This window comes from Hippocampus comes, unplaced genomic scaffold, assembly GCF_001891065.2.
Source record: "Hippocampus comes isolate QL1 unplaced genomic scaffold, H_comes_QL1_v1.1 scaffold1, whole genome shotgun sequence".
Lineage (NCBI taxonomy): Eukaryota > Metazoa > Chordata > Actinopteri > Syngnathiformes > Syngnathidae > Hippocampus > Hippocampus comes.
Window position 1 is genome coordinate 3317506 of NW_017805010.1, and position 17393 is coordinate 3334898.

General features: G+C 41.9%; 1 long non-coding RNA gene across 1 annotated transcript in view; it reads left to right on the forward strand.

Moving 5' to 3' along the window:
- LOC109511678 (uncharacterized) overlaps positions 1 to 11544 on the forward strand; it is a 22270-nt gene extending 10726 nt beyond the window's left edge. Inside the window, exon 3 of the long non-coding RNA XR_002167373.1 lies at positions 10988 to 11544. This is a non-coding gene — a long non-coding RNA (uncharacterized LOC109511678). The remainder of the gene's footprint in view (positions 1 to 10987) is intronic.
- Positions 11545 to 17393: the final 5849 nt, after the last annotated feature.

Below are 17393 nucleotides of genomic sequence, written 5' to 3' on the forward strand. Positions count from 1 at the left end.
CGGGGAGGGGGGTAGGGGTGGGTGGGGGTTACTGCTGCCTTCAAATGAGTGCACGGTATAATGTTATCCACTGTCGTTGTGAAGTGATTAAAGTAACAAGAGCATAGTGGCACGCCGCCTCTTCCCCAAACGTGTGCATCTTACCGGCCGCATGCTCAATCTGTGCCTGTTCCGGAATGTTTATTATTTAGTAAAGTCACCTTGAAATAGCTTTAAAATCATTGATATGGTCCACTGTCTTGTGATATTGGTGTTTGCTGTCTTGAGTGTTCAGGCGGTTTAATTAAGGATTCCAAGGAAGACAAGAACACTGAGTACAATCGTTGGTGTCTCATCAACAAAAAACACATGGAATCCATGGATACAAAGTACTAAAGTAAAAAACAAAAAACAAAAACAAAAACGATGGCGATAACGGCGTATGTCGTGATGTGAGGTAAGTAATGCAAACGACTAATAAGCTAATAATGCACCTGTAGTAAGTAATACAGAAAATTCAGAACAGGCACTTGGACACTATTATATATTATATATTATGACCAAACCAGTTATTGAATCAGTTCCAAAAATGTTGGTGAGCACAACATCAATCCCCTAATTAAGGATTAGAAGAAGACAAGAAAACTGAGTACAATCGTTGGTGTCTCATCAACAAAAAATGGATACAAAGTACTAAAGTTAAATAAATAAATAAATAAATCAAACGATGGTGATAACGGCGTATGTCGTAATGTGAAGTAGGTAATGCAAACGACTAATAAGCTAATAATGCACCTGTAGTAAGTAATACAGAAAATTCAGAACAGGCACTTGGACACTATTATATATTATATATTATGACCAAACCAGTTATTGAATCAGTTCCAAAAATGTTGGTGAGCACAACATCAATCCCTCTCGTGTAATACTGCTTAACCATTGTGTCGATGTTTTATTAATCACTAAACAATACCAAATAAACAGCAAAAATTGGATGATAAACGGGGAACGAAATGGTTTTGTAACCCACTTTAACGTAACATAAAGTGGTATCCCATTATTTGATTAATTGATGGAATAATCCAGAGAATAATGGATTCTAAAAATATTCCACAGTGACAGCCCCAGATGGCCGTGAGCAAAGGTAATAATCTGACAACTCCGTTTTCACTCCACGACATCGAGGCACATAAAACCCAACAGATTGCAATAGCTTGCAGGTGCGCAGAAACGGGCTCCGCCCACCAACTCTGACATAGGAAAGACAAGGAAATCAAATGAACAGAAAAACTACCTGTGGACATAGCATATGCTACTTAACGTTGCCTGATTTTAACAACGTTTTACAATTTGAATTTGCCTTATATTTACGTTATCTTCCTGAAATTTTTATGGGAAGAAAATGCTTGAAGCATTTGAAATGGTCTGTAAGAAGAAATATGAACATTTTGTATGTGGGCGGACAGGCAGATTTTGACATTCTCTCGAATGAATGGAAATATGTTCAATGGTGCATGCAAGTGGGGAGATATCGGTTTACATTACGTGTCCATAGTTAGAATCATTTTTTTTTTCATTATAGTTAGTTTTAGCTTGTTTTGACTTTTTCTTATTTTTTAAATTTAATTAGTTTATAAAATAGGTTTAAAACCCAGTTTTTAATGATTTTATTTTTTTGAAAATGCTCCCTTTTAATTATATTTTTATTATTAATTTTTTTAAGTATATGCTGTAATAAAATAAAGTAAACTACAATTCTCAAGAGACTGTTTGACCTTCCTTCTTCTGTATGGACATGCAGTAATATAAATATAAATTCGTTTTAGTTTCATCAACTAAAATGTTTCAGTTTGTTTTCATTTTTATTTTATTTCCTTAGAAAAAAAAGGTTTTTCAATCTTCCTTTGGTGTGCATGCAACTGAATTAACCGATGTTGACATGAAATATGCGGAGGACATGAAGTTCTTATGTATCTCGAGAGACAGATGGAAGTTTGGATTATGTTTATAGTATGGAGGCAAATGTATGAGTTGACAAGCATACTGTGCTTGTATCATGAATCAGAAAGCTTTTTTAAATGACATCTCTGTACAGTGGTTTAAAAAAAAAAAGGACTTACTTGCCTCTCTGGCTTTTCTGAGCACAGAATTACAGTCGTAAAGTGCGGTCTTCTGGACAAGTGCTCCGTTCTTAACCTTATGGCATGCTACATAGTTCTCAATGTTTGCGATGTCACACTGACTTGGTCGTCAAACAAGATTGACCTCGGTAAAAAATAAAATGTCTCTGCCATGGATGAGTATTGAGTGCCAAGATCCCTACATGCCGTCGCCCCTCATTTGAGAGAGCCAAAGATGCTCAGTGGGTCCTCCACTGCCCTTCATTACGTGGACGTATCCAGGAGAAGGTGAGAAAAAGAGTGCAGAGTCAGGACACGGCGAGTGAAAGAAAAACACAGGAAGAGAGATAGAAATAGAAGTTGAAGTGCACAGGTTGGCGGCGGAGGAATAGAAAAGGACAAGGGACTGGAAAAGTAAGCCAAGGTAACAAAACGCTTTTGTGTGTGTTTAGCTAACAAGAAACACATGGATTCAGTGGTCGATATGCCAACAAAAAAAAAGAGAAAAACAATCAAGGATGAGGACTCGGCCGCAAAGGATATAAATTCCGAAGTGCACGAGCGCCATTCCCTCAAAGTAAATCTCCCGAAACCATAAAGAGTTCCGCGTTGTGATCTGTTCCCCAGATCGTTGTGTGCTTTGCGATAATTGCTTCCATTTTCTGGCCCTGAGACTATTACAGTATATGAACGCTGGATTACCGTCTGTACAAGTGAGCGTTCCACACTTGCAAGAAGCGCTGAATCAGCAGCAGAGATGCGGCAAAACTTGGAGCTTTCGTGTACGGAAGAAGGAAAAAGAAGAACAACCCTTTATTAGTGTTAACAGCGGGAGTGTGTGTGTGCTGGCCTCAGGCTGTTGTACCACTTATGGGGTCCATTTTGTAGAACAGTGAATGCATTCTCAACTCCCGCCGCCCTCTCTCCCCCCCGCCGGATCCAACGATATCAGTGCATTACCTTGGCGGGATCAAATTCCATTAACTGTGAAACAAGTGAGCACACCTCCAACCTCAAATAGGTGTGCGCATGCAGAGAGAGAATCAATCACACTGTAATGCTGCATAAAAAAAAGCTCCTATCACAGGGGTAGGGAACTCCTGGTTCCTCGAGAGCTAGTGCACAGGTTGGCGGCGGAGGAATAGAAAAGGACAAGGGACTGGAAAAGTAAGCCAAGGTAACAAAACGCTTTTGTGTGTGTTTAGCTAACAAGAAACACATGGATTCAGTGGTCGATATGCCAACAAAAAAAAGAGAAAAACAATCAAGGATGAGGACTCGGCCGTAAAGGATATAAATTCCGAAGTGCACGAGCGCCATTCCCTCAAAGTAAATCTCCCGAAACCATAAAGAGTTCCGCGTTGTGATCTGTTCCCCAGATCGTTGTGTGCTTTGCGATAATTGCTTCCATTTTCTGGCCCTGAGACTATTACAGTATATGAACGCTGGATTACCGTCTGTACAAGTGAGCGTTCCACACTTGCAAGAAGCGCTGAATCAGCAGCAGAGATGCGGCAAAACTTGGAGCTTTCGTGTACGGAAGAAGGAAAAAGAAGAACAACCCTTTATTAGTGTTAACAGCGGGAGTGTGTGTGTGCTGGCCTCAGGCTGTTGTACCACTTATGGGGTCCATTTTGTAGAACAGTGAATGCATTCTCAACTCCCGCCGCCCTCTCTCCCCCCCGCCGGATCCAACGATATCAGTGCATTACCTTGGCGGGATCAAATTCCATTAACTGTGAAACAAGTGAGCACACCTCCAACCTCAAATAGGTGTGCGCATGCAGAGAGAGAATCAATCACACTGTAATGCTGCATAAAAAAAAGCTCCTATCACAGGGGTAGGGAACTCCTGGTTCCTCGAGAGCTATGTCCTGCCTGTTTTCGATCTTTCCAACTTCAACTCATCCGATTCACTTGATCATGATCATTTCAGGCTTCTACACAGCTTGCTGATGAGCTGATTATTTCAATCCAGTGTCTTATTATTTGTCTTATTATTTGAGCTGTACGACCCTGCGATTGACAAGGTGACAAGTTCATACCACTTCTCTCAGTGAAATAGACTCCAGCATGTCCGCGACTTTCGTGAGGATAAGTGGTTCAGAGAATGAATGGATGGATGAACTACATGAATTCGGAGAGAAAAGCCCTCATACGACAGTGATCCCTCGCGACTTCGCGGTTCACTTGTCGCGGTTTTAGTGCACCGCGGATTTTTCAAAAGTATTTCTCAAAAAAAATAAATAAATAGTGAAAAAGCCACAAAAGGACCGCGAGAGGCAGCGAAAGTCAGCAAAGCAACAGTGAGTCACATCGAGCAACATATACAGTACTACATGTATATTTCATGTTTATGTTTACTGTATTTTGTTATTTATACACTAACCTAACCTAACTTATACATCTTATACATGTATATATATATATATTAGTATATAGCATTAAGTAATGTTAATTACTACAAACATTTACTTCTAAATGCATGCTTACCATTAAATTTGGTTTTATAAATATTTTATATACTGATAGACATGTACATATACCTGTACAGAGGGGGGGCGTACCTACTTCCCGGATTTTCCTGTTTCGCGGGAGGTCTTGGTCCCCTTTAACCGCGATAAGTGAGGGATCACTGTATTGGCATTATAAATAATATAATAATAATTGTATTCATGGTTTATCCTGTATACTCAACACAAGTGTGTTGAGTATGCTGAGAGACAGACATTGTGACTCTCGAGCAGGGGTAGGGAATTCCGCTTCCTCGAGAGCCAGTTCCTGCCTCTTTTCGAGCTCTCTCTCTATACTTCAACACATCTCATTCAAACAATCAGCTCACCAGCAAGCTCGGTAGGTGCCTGAAATGATTCAATTGAATCGGGTGTATTGGAGTAGAGAGACTTCGAAAACAGACAGTTGAGGAAGCGGAGGTCGCGTACAGCGTTTGAAGCTCAATCCATGCGTCCCACAAATTGAGACGTGCCCTAAATTGTCCTTAGGTGTAAATATAAGTGTGAATGCTTGTATTGTTTATCCCGTATGTGCCCTGCGATTGGCTGATGCCCAATTCAGGGTTACCCCACCTCTGCCCAAAGTCAGCTGGGTTTGGCTCCAGCTCACCCAGGACCCACAAATGAGGAGAAGTAGTCCAGAAAATCGATGATGAATGAAAGATTACAAGTAATTGTGAGTTTCTGAGTGTACTTTTAACTGCAGCCGCGCGTGTTTGATGACAGGGATACTTTTAGAGGTCCACAAATTGAAACTTATACATCACTAGTACATATACTGTAGAATTCCTAGCAGGGAGCCCAAAAAGTCACTTCATGTGTTTTTAATTGCATTGGACAGAATGTATATCAAGTACACACCTATGTGACCCCACTACAGCTTCGAATGAATCAAGGCTTAAATAAGTAGAAGTGGTGGCCGGTTGAAAGGGGGAGGGGTGGGGGTGGGGCGCGCTTGGTGGAGGAGGGGCGGCATCGGAGCGTGCTCAGCGTATGAATCAGAGTCACCGATACAGACAGGAAGGTGAAGATAAAAGGCAGGGTTGCGGCAGCTTGGCGAATGTGGATCATGACATCACTCTCCCGCAAGTTGAAACCGCATCTTCTCCACGTTGACAATGATGGAAGTCCTTCAAAAGAAAAAAAAAGCGTGCAAATACACAAATCCAGTACCTGAGATTGTTTCATTGACCTTTGCCTGTGCCTTTCGTCATCTCAATCCAATCTCATTTAATGAGAAAACGCGAAGCTTTTTCCTTCATCACAAAAGGTCTGTTTCATCTCTTTGCCATTACTTTCCCCATCGTGCAATGCACGTATACATATAAAACACACTCACAAACGCACACACATCGTATATACCCACATGTGAGCTTCGTTTACTATCAGATAATTGGCCGAGACAATAAAGACTCAAGCATCTTTAACTCTTTAAGGGACGGCGGTTACGAAAGTGGACAGCTTATCATGTTATCAGGTTACAGGTTGCGTGAAAGGGTTGAACAACATTGTTTGAAACTTCATTTCAGTATTTTCTCGACACATAAAAATCACAGGAGCTGCAACATCGGCAGAGACGTTATTCTTGTCTTTGTTATTTCTGTCATTCAAGTTATGTGTGTGGGGTGATGGCGTTGATGACGTGTCCATGCAGAAGTCTAGGCTGGTTGGATTTTTTTTTTTTGTCTTGCTGAGGCCGATATACCGCATACATGGAGATATGATTTATTCGGCACATTCTTCCTGGATCTACTGTATAGTGCGTTTTAACCAACACAAATCAGCACATAGGAGAGCAGTGATAAATGAAACTATTGCTTTTACCGTTCATAGGAGGAGCATTAGGTTTTTTTCTTCTGTTTTGAGTTATATTCTTAACTGTAATATTTGCATCCTGCAATGAACAATGGATCCTGTTTAGCAAATAGAATTAAAATATAATCTGGTCCAATGATAAAATCAGTTTTTATGAGATGTAAAAGTTTTCAGTAACATTTGAACTGTACTGTTAGATAAGTAAGTGGTTCACACGTCATTGGCGACGATAAGTTTAACTTCTGGATCCGCGACACAAGTTTATTTCACATTCAAAGTGTGATGCATTTTCCGAATGGATCTCGAAGGAAATCACATGTCCCTTGAAAACTACACGATCTGGAAATTAGCGCTATCCTCAAACTTCACCGAGTCATGTCTCTTTGGCGGTTGCACACAACTTTCCAGGTGATGCACGGTGCGTGTGTGTATGTGTGTGTGTGTGTGTGTCAGAGGTGTTTACAGGAAAATTGGCCAACGTTGAAAGTATGCATGCAAGGCGTGCAACGGCCATAACTGAATTAACGTTTTTTAAGATACATTGAAGTCACTGAGGTCATGCAAAACCGACAAAACCGGATATATTTTGTGGAATTATGTTGAGCAGTTTTTGCATAAGTACACTAACAAACAAACCAGAAAAAAACTGTAGTTACAAAAAAAAAAAAAAAAAATCTCCTTGGCCCATAGATGTGTTAATGTCCACATTTTTGTTGCAGTATGCTCAGTGTACTGTGTGTGTCTGCCAATCAATAAATGCTGCTCATAACTTTTTGCTCACATTTTGTATCAGAACCAAACTTAGTGATGTAAAAAGGTATCAGAAATTTGTCATGTTGCTGGGTTAAAGCAAGATCTGACACATTTTAGAGTGACACCCCCTTTTGCCGTATATGGAGCATGATCAAGATTCTTGAATCGTGAAATGTTTCAATGGGCAAAAATAAATGACATAGTGCGATCATCCTCAAAGAAAGGCAGGACAAGTGTGTACCAAAAAGGAGTGGATATAATTAAATATATCATCGAAATAGCTATTGATTGTCTGCAGGGTGTTGATGTTGGATTAAAAGGTGAAGGAATTAAAGCGCTTTGAGGATTAAATCGTTTTGATGTAAAACCAAGAAGATAAACACTGCAAAAATCACAACGTATACAACGCTCAATCAGGTCCTCCACTGTCACGGCATTTGAGATTTTGTTCAGGATCACGACCAAAGGTGCTCACGGGTTCGTTTGCGTGCGCTCTGTGACAAACACAGCAGCGACACAAGGTCAAGCAAGCGACCGCGGGGAGTAGATAGCATTATCACCAACTGCATTAACCCACAGAGGAATGTCAAATGATAACGGCTACATTTTTCGCGGTAGCATTTCAGTACCTGAGCCGAAGTTGCCATGCAAGGTCATCACGCGTTGGTTTATTTAATTTTTATTTTTTTTTCAAGAAGACGTGTTTTATCTTCAGCGAGTGTAAAGCGGATAATAATAATAAAAAAAAAAAAAAAGTTCTGTGACACCCCCAACTCTTGTTCAGATTAACCGGTCAGGCTCTGAAATGCTGAAATAATGTCGATGCGCAGGGAGTGGCGGGATGGCAGAGTAGACAGTTAGCTATTGTCGACCGTGGACTGCACCATCGTTAGCATGACCGACCCAAATGATGAGTGGGGTTTTAGTCCACCAGTTATATTTGATCCACCTTGACTGTTTGCATTAGCTCTAGTATTGTCTTATATCAGACTTACACAACCGTGGAAAAGTATCAGGCCACCATTAGATTTGAACTGAGGTTGCTCATTTGCAGTGGCGCGCGGTGAGGTGACTGGTGAGGCCTCTGGAGTTGGATGTAAAGATATTTATCCAAAATACCTGTAGAAGATTAGCCTGTATTTGTTTTTTGACCTAAAAGGAAACATTTGTTGTCAAAGCTTTTGATTTTGCTTCAAACACTTTTCAACGTGATAGCAAAAAAAAAAAAAAAAAAAAACTCAAAAGGATATTTAATGTAAGGTCAAGTTCATTGTGGTTTTGATCTCTCTTCCATCCATCCATCATTTTCCAATCCGCTTATCCTCACAAGGGTCGCGGGGGGTGCTGGAGCCTATCGTAGCTATCTTATCAGTAAGTGGGGGACACCCTGAACCGGTTGCCAACCAATCACAGGACACACATAGCCGAACAACCATCCGCGCTTACACTCACATCTAGGGACAGTTTAGAGCGTTCAATCAGCCTGCCCTGCATGTTTTTGGAAAAAAATCAATATATATAAATATATATTTTTTTTTTTTAGCTGTTCATGTTTTTCACCAGTCAGCAATAATAACCTAAAGGAAAATATATATGGAGCACTTGTGTTTTTACTCCCATTTTCTTCAACTAATCTGAGCAAGACCAGCAGGAATTGGGCCCAGATGATTAAATTTACAGCTGACCACAGGTCAACGTTTGTTTCATTGCTATAGTGGGCCTCACATTAAGCTAATTACCAAACTGGCAGACACTCTCATCAGACATGCGACATCATTAGGTTGCCATGTCTATATGTGCTTCATTCCGATGCAGCATTACCGAGGATTATTGCCTTCTTAAGTGGATTTTAATGGATATTTCGTAACAGTGGCCTCGCTGTTGCCCAGGCCTCTTGATCAGTTGGTCGCGGTGAGAGAGCGACAGGATGTGGCGCACTGAGGTTTGCAAGGCCTCGCCCGTGGCACTCTCACGCTGTAACTCGACAGCGGGTCGCTCGCTGAGATCCGCTTTGGGCTGATTAGGGGAGAAGGCTGAGAGGGAAGCTGAGGGAAAACAGAAGCCGACACTCAGAGCAGTGTGAGTGATGGCAAGTTGGGCTCGTAAGGTTCTGGCGTCAGGCCAGGAAATGGAAAATAAGACCGTGAACTAGAGTGACAGAGTCTGCTGTGGGACTGACTTGGAAGTAGCGAACCCGGTGGTGGGTTGGCAGCTGTTCCCTCACACCACACACTCGTACTGCGAGCGGGTCCCCAGGGATACCTTGCACCGTGACTGACCTTCCCGCTGTGACCCCCTTGACTGACTTTCCCACTGCGTCATGCCCCGCCTTGTCCCTCGGTGCTGGTGTCAAACTGTCCCCACCCAGTCCTTTGCCTTCCTGTCTTTCAATATAAGGCCAGGAATGCAGTGGACAGCACACACCCGGAATAGACAAGAGGCCGGCCCTGAGGGAGAGAACCTGCAGCTGCAAACATGACGCAGCATAAATAGTTCATAGAGTTTGGAGGTCTATAGTAAACTGCTTTTAGTGTGTTGTTTGATTGGACATTCTATGTATACATTTGCTATTTTCAACTCAACCCAACCATATTTATAGAGCACTTTTAAAACAACCACCGCTGTATACAAAGTGCTGTACATGGAGCAAAGATTATTTGGACAGCAACAAACAATAAAATAATAAATTAGTAACAAAGGCAGTAGAAAGCACAAAAACAGTCAAACTAAACCTCAAGTCTAATGCTTCGTCAAAAGCCGAAGAATAAAAATGAGTTTTGAGACGAGTGTTAAAGATGGGCAGCGAGGGGGCTTGCCGAACATTCAGTGGGAGTTCATTCCAAAGAGAGGGACCAGAAACGGAAAAAAGCTCGATCCCCTCTGAGCCTCTGCTTAGTTCTTGGTACCTCTAATAATATCTGATCCGCAGAACTGAGACATCGGGCAGGTGTGTAGGAGCGGAAGAGCTCAGAGAGGTAAGGTGGAGCGAGGCCATTTAAAGAATTGAAAAGAAATAATAGGATCTTAAAAAGAACTCGAAAATGTATCGGGAGCCAGTGAAGGGATGCCAAGAGTTATGTGCTCCCGCTTCAGTGAAAAGAAGGTTTACATATTCAGCCAGAAAATATTGACGGTTTCCACTGTGGGGTCAATACTCTATTTGAACGGGTGATTCCTTAATGATTATATGTTAAGCAATAGGCTAACAGAACCAGAAATTGTGTCCCGCTGAGGCGAGAGTGCTGAGTGCATCATCTGGGCACTGCGGAGCTCGAGACAGTGGATGGCCCGCAGAAATGCAGAAAAATGGGGGTGTGTGTGGATGCGTTAACATCTGACGAATGTTGCACAATGCTGGAGGTCATCCTGTGTGCCTTCATTTGTGCTGTTAACAGTTTAGGGGATGAATTTCTTGTTTTCTGCAGCTTTGGTAGCTTCTTTCTTATCTCTTAAGGCTCTCCACAGACAGACAGAAAGACACACACACACACACACACGTGTACACACACACACACACACACACACACACACACACACAATTTTCATCTTGTTTGCGCTTTCCTTTTCTGCATTCCCTTATCCTGTTAATTTTCTTCATCTATTTCCTCCATCTTCACTTCATTCCCTTTTTTTGTATACTTATGCTTCCTCAATGCAAAACAGGCACTTTTTCAAGGGCAACGACTGATTATCAGCGACTGAGTGTTGACTGTGTGTCTCCGTATTCGTGTGAGTGTGTTGCGCATGCTTGTTTCGATGCGCCAGCCACATGAACTGACATTATTTTTCCTTGTCTGGCCCTTGCAGGTGTCCACCCAGATGGGTTCTCCAGCTGCAACAACCTTCTGTCCCAGAATCCACTTTCTCCCCATCCCAAACAACTTATGTAAATGCTTTGCTAAAGCTGGTAAAATGGAACCAAATCAACTGTTCAATGGATTTGGTCCCCTTCAACCAGCTGTAGCTGTGCATTGATTGCTCCGACTACTCACCCCAACCGCTCGCACCCCTGTCACATGCGTGTGCCTGCAAATACGAAGGACCAATTTATGCAAAGAAGAGTGTTTGTTGCACCACTTTCAACAGCCACTCGCGCACGTGCGCACACACGCGCGCACACACACACACACACACACACACACACACACACACACACACACACACACACACACACACACACATATACACACTATTTGCATGAATAACTGTCATTTGTAATTGTAATTTAGGAAGTTATCTTCAGGGATGGTGAAAGGAAAACTGTGTTGCCATAAATGCTTTTTTTTTTTTTTAATGTACTGTGACTGCATGCACAGACAAGATTTGACTGTGCTACTAATCTTTAAATCAATAAAAGACAAAATTCCAACAAATGTATCAGGTAATCTTGTTTCTTGATTTCGGGCAAAGGTGGTGAGTTTTCAATGTATTCTCAATATAATTGTGAACATTCATTCAAACACTACTACGCTACTGGATGGACACTAAGTACGAATTCATATTTATGGTGTCTTTGTCTTAATAATTTTACATCACATAAAATTATTATTATTATCCTTCAAAAAGTAGGCTAGTTACTTTGCTTCATATTTTTGATAATCCGAGAGCTACTTCAGTCTTCCGGACATCAAGTGACAACTCCCTACATGCATTTGTTTAGGCCATCTCATAACAATATTGCAAGGTACACAGCAGACGGCTTGCTACTTAAAGTCACCCCTAAAAAATAAAATACAAAAATATTTAGCAGTAAAGCAGTAAGGCTAACTGTCTGGCAAATTAGCCACTAAGCTAACAAACCAAAGCAAGCTGGCAACTTCCAAATAAACATGAACACTGGCAACGTGGATAAATTTCAGTCATTGATTGAAAACAAAAAGTGTGCGAGTGTGTGTTTCAATGATAACAGCTAAATGGCTAGCAACATTGTTACCCAAACGTACCAATGAACCGTGATTATATAAGACACTACAGTACATCAATCAGTAATAAAACACAGACAATGTAAATTACAGAGAAAGTGTGGACGGGCTAGGGATGGAAATATGAGTTGACTGATTGGATATCTATGTCTGTGATTCGAAGCAAAACAACTCAATCTGCTGAGCCAAACATTTCCCAACCTAGCAGTTCAGAACATCAAATAAACAATCTTGGATGGAGGAATTTGGAAATGGCTTTAAAAAATAAAAAAAATAAAAAAAGGGTAAAACATTTCCCCTGCATTTTTTTGGGGGGCGGGGGGGGGTGGCTTTGTTTGGAATTATATTTCATTTTTCTAAATAATGAATGTGGCCATAAAACTTTAATACGCGTGATGGCTTCTCTCACAATGGACTCGAGGAAAGAAATGCAGTGGAGCCAACACACACACTGCAACAGCGGATGCAGTGATTTTGTGTTTTTGCTGTCATGGGCAAGTGAGCCATTATAAAATGGGTAGGTTGTAGATGTAATTGCTGCAGGGATGAATCAGTGCTTGTCAAAATTGGAAACGCTCCGGCAGAAGTGAGAGAATCAAGAGGAACATGCGCATTACAAATAAACTTGCAAATAAACAAGCAAAGCGATAGCATTTTGATGAAGATCGCGGTGTGTTTACAACCCATTAAATCCGTGGGATTATTGAAAACACCTGTGCTGTGTTTCAAATGAGTGTGAGGATCAACAAGGGCTGAAGCAATCAATCAAGTCATAATACCTCTGTGTGCAAAGCTAAGGAACTTTTGAAGAATCAAGTGAGAGAGAAAATTACGATATAGGAAAATTACAAACGTATGGGTTTCTTTTTGTTTTTTTGTTTTTTTTAACAACGACATAGAGGAAAGAAACGAGAAGTTAAACAGACGGGTCTGTGTGAAAACTTAAACATCTGTGTGGAGTTTGCATGTTCTCCCCGGGCGTGCGTGGGTTTTCTCTGGGTACTCCGGTTTCCTCCCACATTCCAAAAACATGCATGGCAGGCTGATTGAACACTCTAAATACCTTCCGTTTTGCCATTTTTGATGGGTATCTGAAAGCTAATGTCACTGTTATGGGAACGACTGCTAGACTAATAAATATTTAAATAAAGCGGCCGACTGCTTGGCGCGTCACTGTTGCATTGTGGGAAATGTAGTATTGGTGCGTGTAAAAGATCTGCGGGCTCTCGGCTTGCTGCGGTCCGCGGGCCGGTTCTAATAATAAATCAATATCATCCCAGGGGCCACTGAAAACATTCTCGCGGGCCGGATTTGGCCCGCGGGCCGGCACTTTGACATATGTGCTCTAAATTGACCCGAGGTGTGAGTGTGAGAGTGGATGGTTGCTCGTCTCTGTGTGCCCTGTGATTGGCTGGCAACCGGTTCAGGGTGTCCCCCGCCTACTACCCAGAGACAGCTGGGATAGGCTCCAGCACGCCCTGCCACCCTTGTGAGGATAAAGCGGTTGAGGAAACGGATGGATTGATGGATGTATTGTGTAATTATATATATTATTCCAAAACAACAACTATACAACAGTATAGACATCAGTAGGTGGTCCCTAGAAAGTTGATAAAGTGCGATTTTGCTGAAACTACGCTAAAGGACACCTTTCCAACCTCAAGCTTCATTATGGTCAACAGGAACCCTTTATGAGAATCAATACGTCCTCCACTCTCACAAAAAAGTTTAACCAACTGGTGCCAAACATGTCAGCCAACGTGAGTACGCAAAAGCCTTGCCCTTTACCGTACATCGGCAAATTTATCAGCCTACCTCGTACATTGGAATAAATGTGCCAAGTCTCATAAAACAATGGGAGACATTTTAATAAAGAAATTGAAATGAAGGTTACAGGCAAGATAAGTAAAGAGGGGTCAATCTAAACAGTGGAGGCAGTGTGTGTGTGTGTGTGTGTGTGTGTGTGTGTGTGTGTGTGTGTGTGTGTGTGTGTATTTGTGTGCGCACGACCATTACCTTGTATTGATGCTGGACATCATCCATCAGGCCTTGCTGATTTGACTCTTAATAGGCAACTACAGTTGTTGTACTTTTTTTTTTTCAACTTCCACTTGTGATGTCCCCGCTCACACTTTCTTTGACATATACAATCCAGGCCGTCACTGTTATTAAGATAATACTTTATATAGTACGATAAAATGACATAGAAATGATCTCCAAGGTCAAACTGTCGCCATGGATTGATTTAGCTCTAAGTTGCCTATGTGGATGAGGTGGGAGACATTGGGATCACTTTTTTGGGAGTGAATAAATGAAGACCCTGACAGACAGATTAATTTACTGTCATTATGCAACCTCACAGAAGCTTCATTTGGTTTGCAATGGCTGCTATGTAAAATCTAACCCTGGTTTAAGGGAGGGCTGGTGAAAAAAAAAGTCGATCAATGTGACCAAGTCGATCACAAAAAATGGTCGACACAAAATATTTTCATCAGACGCATTGCCGGCAACTTTGTTCATCATCACAGACATTTTCAGGCCACATAGGGTAAATTCGTTGTATTCTATCTAGTCCGCACAGGAATTTGTTTTTGTTTTGTTTCAGCACCAGCTGAAGAGTTGGGCGTGACCATTCAGTGGTGCACCTGTCTCTCATCAGCCAATCAAGCTTCAGTGGATTCAAGGACTGCCAAGTTCATGATCTCCCTGTCGGATTATTGCTCTTTTTTCGCAGTTCTTGCTCAAGTGCCGTTTTCTAGACTTCTTGCTCATAGTCGCTTTCCCGTTATGGCTTTTGGTTTTGTAAGTATCTATTTTGTCATACTACTGTTGACCATTTTTTCATGTTCGTAAGATTGGACTCATTTTCATTATCGTTTTGTGTATTTTCGTTGCGTAACTTTACCTCGCCGTTTGCAAGCGTTTTTCTCATTCGGTTTTCCTAGTTTTTGTCACCAGCGATTTCTGTTGACTACTTTGTCGGTCTCTCGCTTTTCGACAAATACATTTCTTTTATTATCATCATATATCTGACTCTGCGCTGGACGACTGGCGAGCACGTATGCCTCACAGTGTAGAGGTGCAGAGTCTGATTCCGCCTCCGGCCTTCCTGTGTGGAGTTTGCATGTTCTCCCTGGGCCTGCGTGGGTTTTCTCCGGGTACTCCGGTTTCCTCCTCATTCCAAAAACATGCATGGCAGGCTGATTGAACACGCCAAATTGTCCCTAGGTGTGAGTGTGAGCGCAGATGGTTGTTCGTCGATGTGAGCACTGCGATTGGCTGGCAACCAGTTCAGGGTGTACCCCGCATGTTGCCCGAAGACAACTGGGAGGATAACCGGAATGGATAATGGATGGATGGATAGACATGTATAATGAGGATTTTGCTTTAGCACAGCATGAATATGAATCACTTTTCTTTCCCCCCATGATTTCAATAAATCATAAGTATGCACAATCCGTGGAATCAAACAGAATTCTTGATATTCCCTGTTGCTTTAAATCTTTTTTTTTTAGGCTAGATTCACTGCAGTTAAGAGTCAGTGAAACATTACTGAATGTTTGCAAATCTATATTTTATGACATAGCTGTTTGTGCTTTAACTTATTCAGGTACTGTATATCCACAGATGAATGGAAAAAGTTATATTTGTTGGATGTCTTGATAGTCTTGTCATATTTCCTACTTTGAAATGCTTGATAACAAAACACCTTGATAGACTCAAAATGGTCATTACCATTCAAGTAAATTGCATCAATACTATTATATAAGAGTAGATGTTTGTACACTAACCATTAAAACGTGTGACTCCGCCAGCTAAGCTTTGACAGCGCATCCATCTGTCTAAAAGCTTTATCAGCCTCACTCCCGCAATTCTCAAAGGGGGAGAAGATGAAACGGATTCTGCAAAGAGAAATGAATCCAAAAGTTTTTACTCTGTGTCCTGCGTCCCCGCTACAAATGAGAGTTGACAGTAATATGCTCTCATTCAATAACAGAGAACATTGCTGTAAAGTCGTTTGCGGAGACATCGTGGAACTAGCATCTGGCTAAGTACGTGCATGCGTAGGTCACTGATGTAAATTGATGCTATGTGCACACTAATCATTTGGATTCCTTTGTTTCTTCCTAGAAGGTAGCCTGGTAGTAAAAACACTTTTAAAATGTTGCCTTTTTAACACAATGGTAATGGCATGAAGAAGACTGAGTATTGTGAATCGCCCATTCGGCCATATAGGAAGATGCCAAAGGTGCCGTGGAACTTGGGGGGCATCAAAAACTGGGTGATAATTCATCCATCCATCCATTTTCCGATCAGCTTTATCCTCACAAGGGTCGCGGAGGGTGCTGGGGCCTATCATAGCTGTCTTCGGGCAATAGGCGGGGGACACCCTGTACCGGTTGCCAGCCAATCGTAGGGCACACAGGGACGAACAACCATCCACACTCACACCGAGGGACAATTTGGAGTGTTCAATCTGCCTGCCATGAATGTTCTTGGAATGTGGGAGGAAACCGGAGTACCCGGAGAAAACCCACGCAGGCCCGGGGAGAACATGCAAACTCCACACAGGAAGGCCGGAGCCGGGAACACACCCATGACCTCTTCACTGTGAGGTCGATGCGCTAACCACTGGACCACCGGGCCACCTGGCAATAATTCATTCAAACGAATCATTACCATTCATCCATCCATCCATCCATCCATTGTCACTAATAATTCTCAATTTGAAGTCAAAAAGAAAAAACATATATACTCTAGCCCTCTGATTTAAAAAATGTAACTGGATCCAGATTATTTTATTTGCGCGACCGCTTGGTGAAATGAAATTGAGTAAATTCAACACTACATTTTTTTTTCAGTTACAGGTCCTTATATGTCTCGACATCATGATTGTGTTTTTATTTCATTGTGTTTGCGGGAGACAAATCCGTTCACAATAAAAAGTTGTGTAGCTTCCGTTCACGAATGGAGCAACGTCCTCCTGAATAAGGTCAAGATGATTGACAGGCCTTTCCTCCTTGCTTCCTTTTCTATTGAACTTCTTCACCTCTTTTCTGTCTCCTGCTTTTTTGCTTCATGTCTCTGTTTCTGCTACACAAGGGCTTTCAGTTAAAATGTATTGATTTCTGCCCCCTTGTCCTCTTCTAACCCCCCACCGCCCCGCCTCCCCACACCCCATTCCCCTCTCATTCAGACGCACACGTATGTGTGTGTGTGTGTGTGTGTGTGTGTGTGTGTGTGTGTGCGTGTGTGTGTGTGTGTGTGTGTGTGTGTGGGTATCTTTCTGT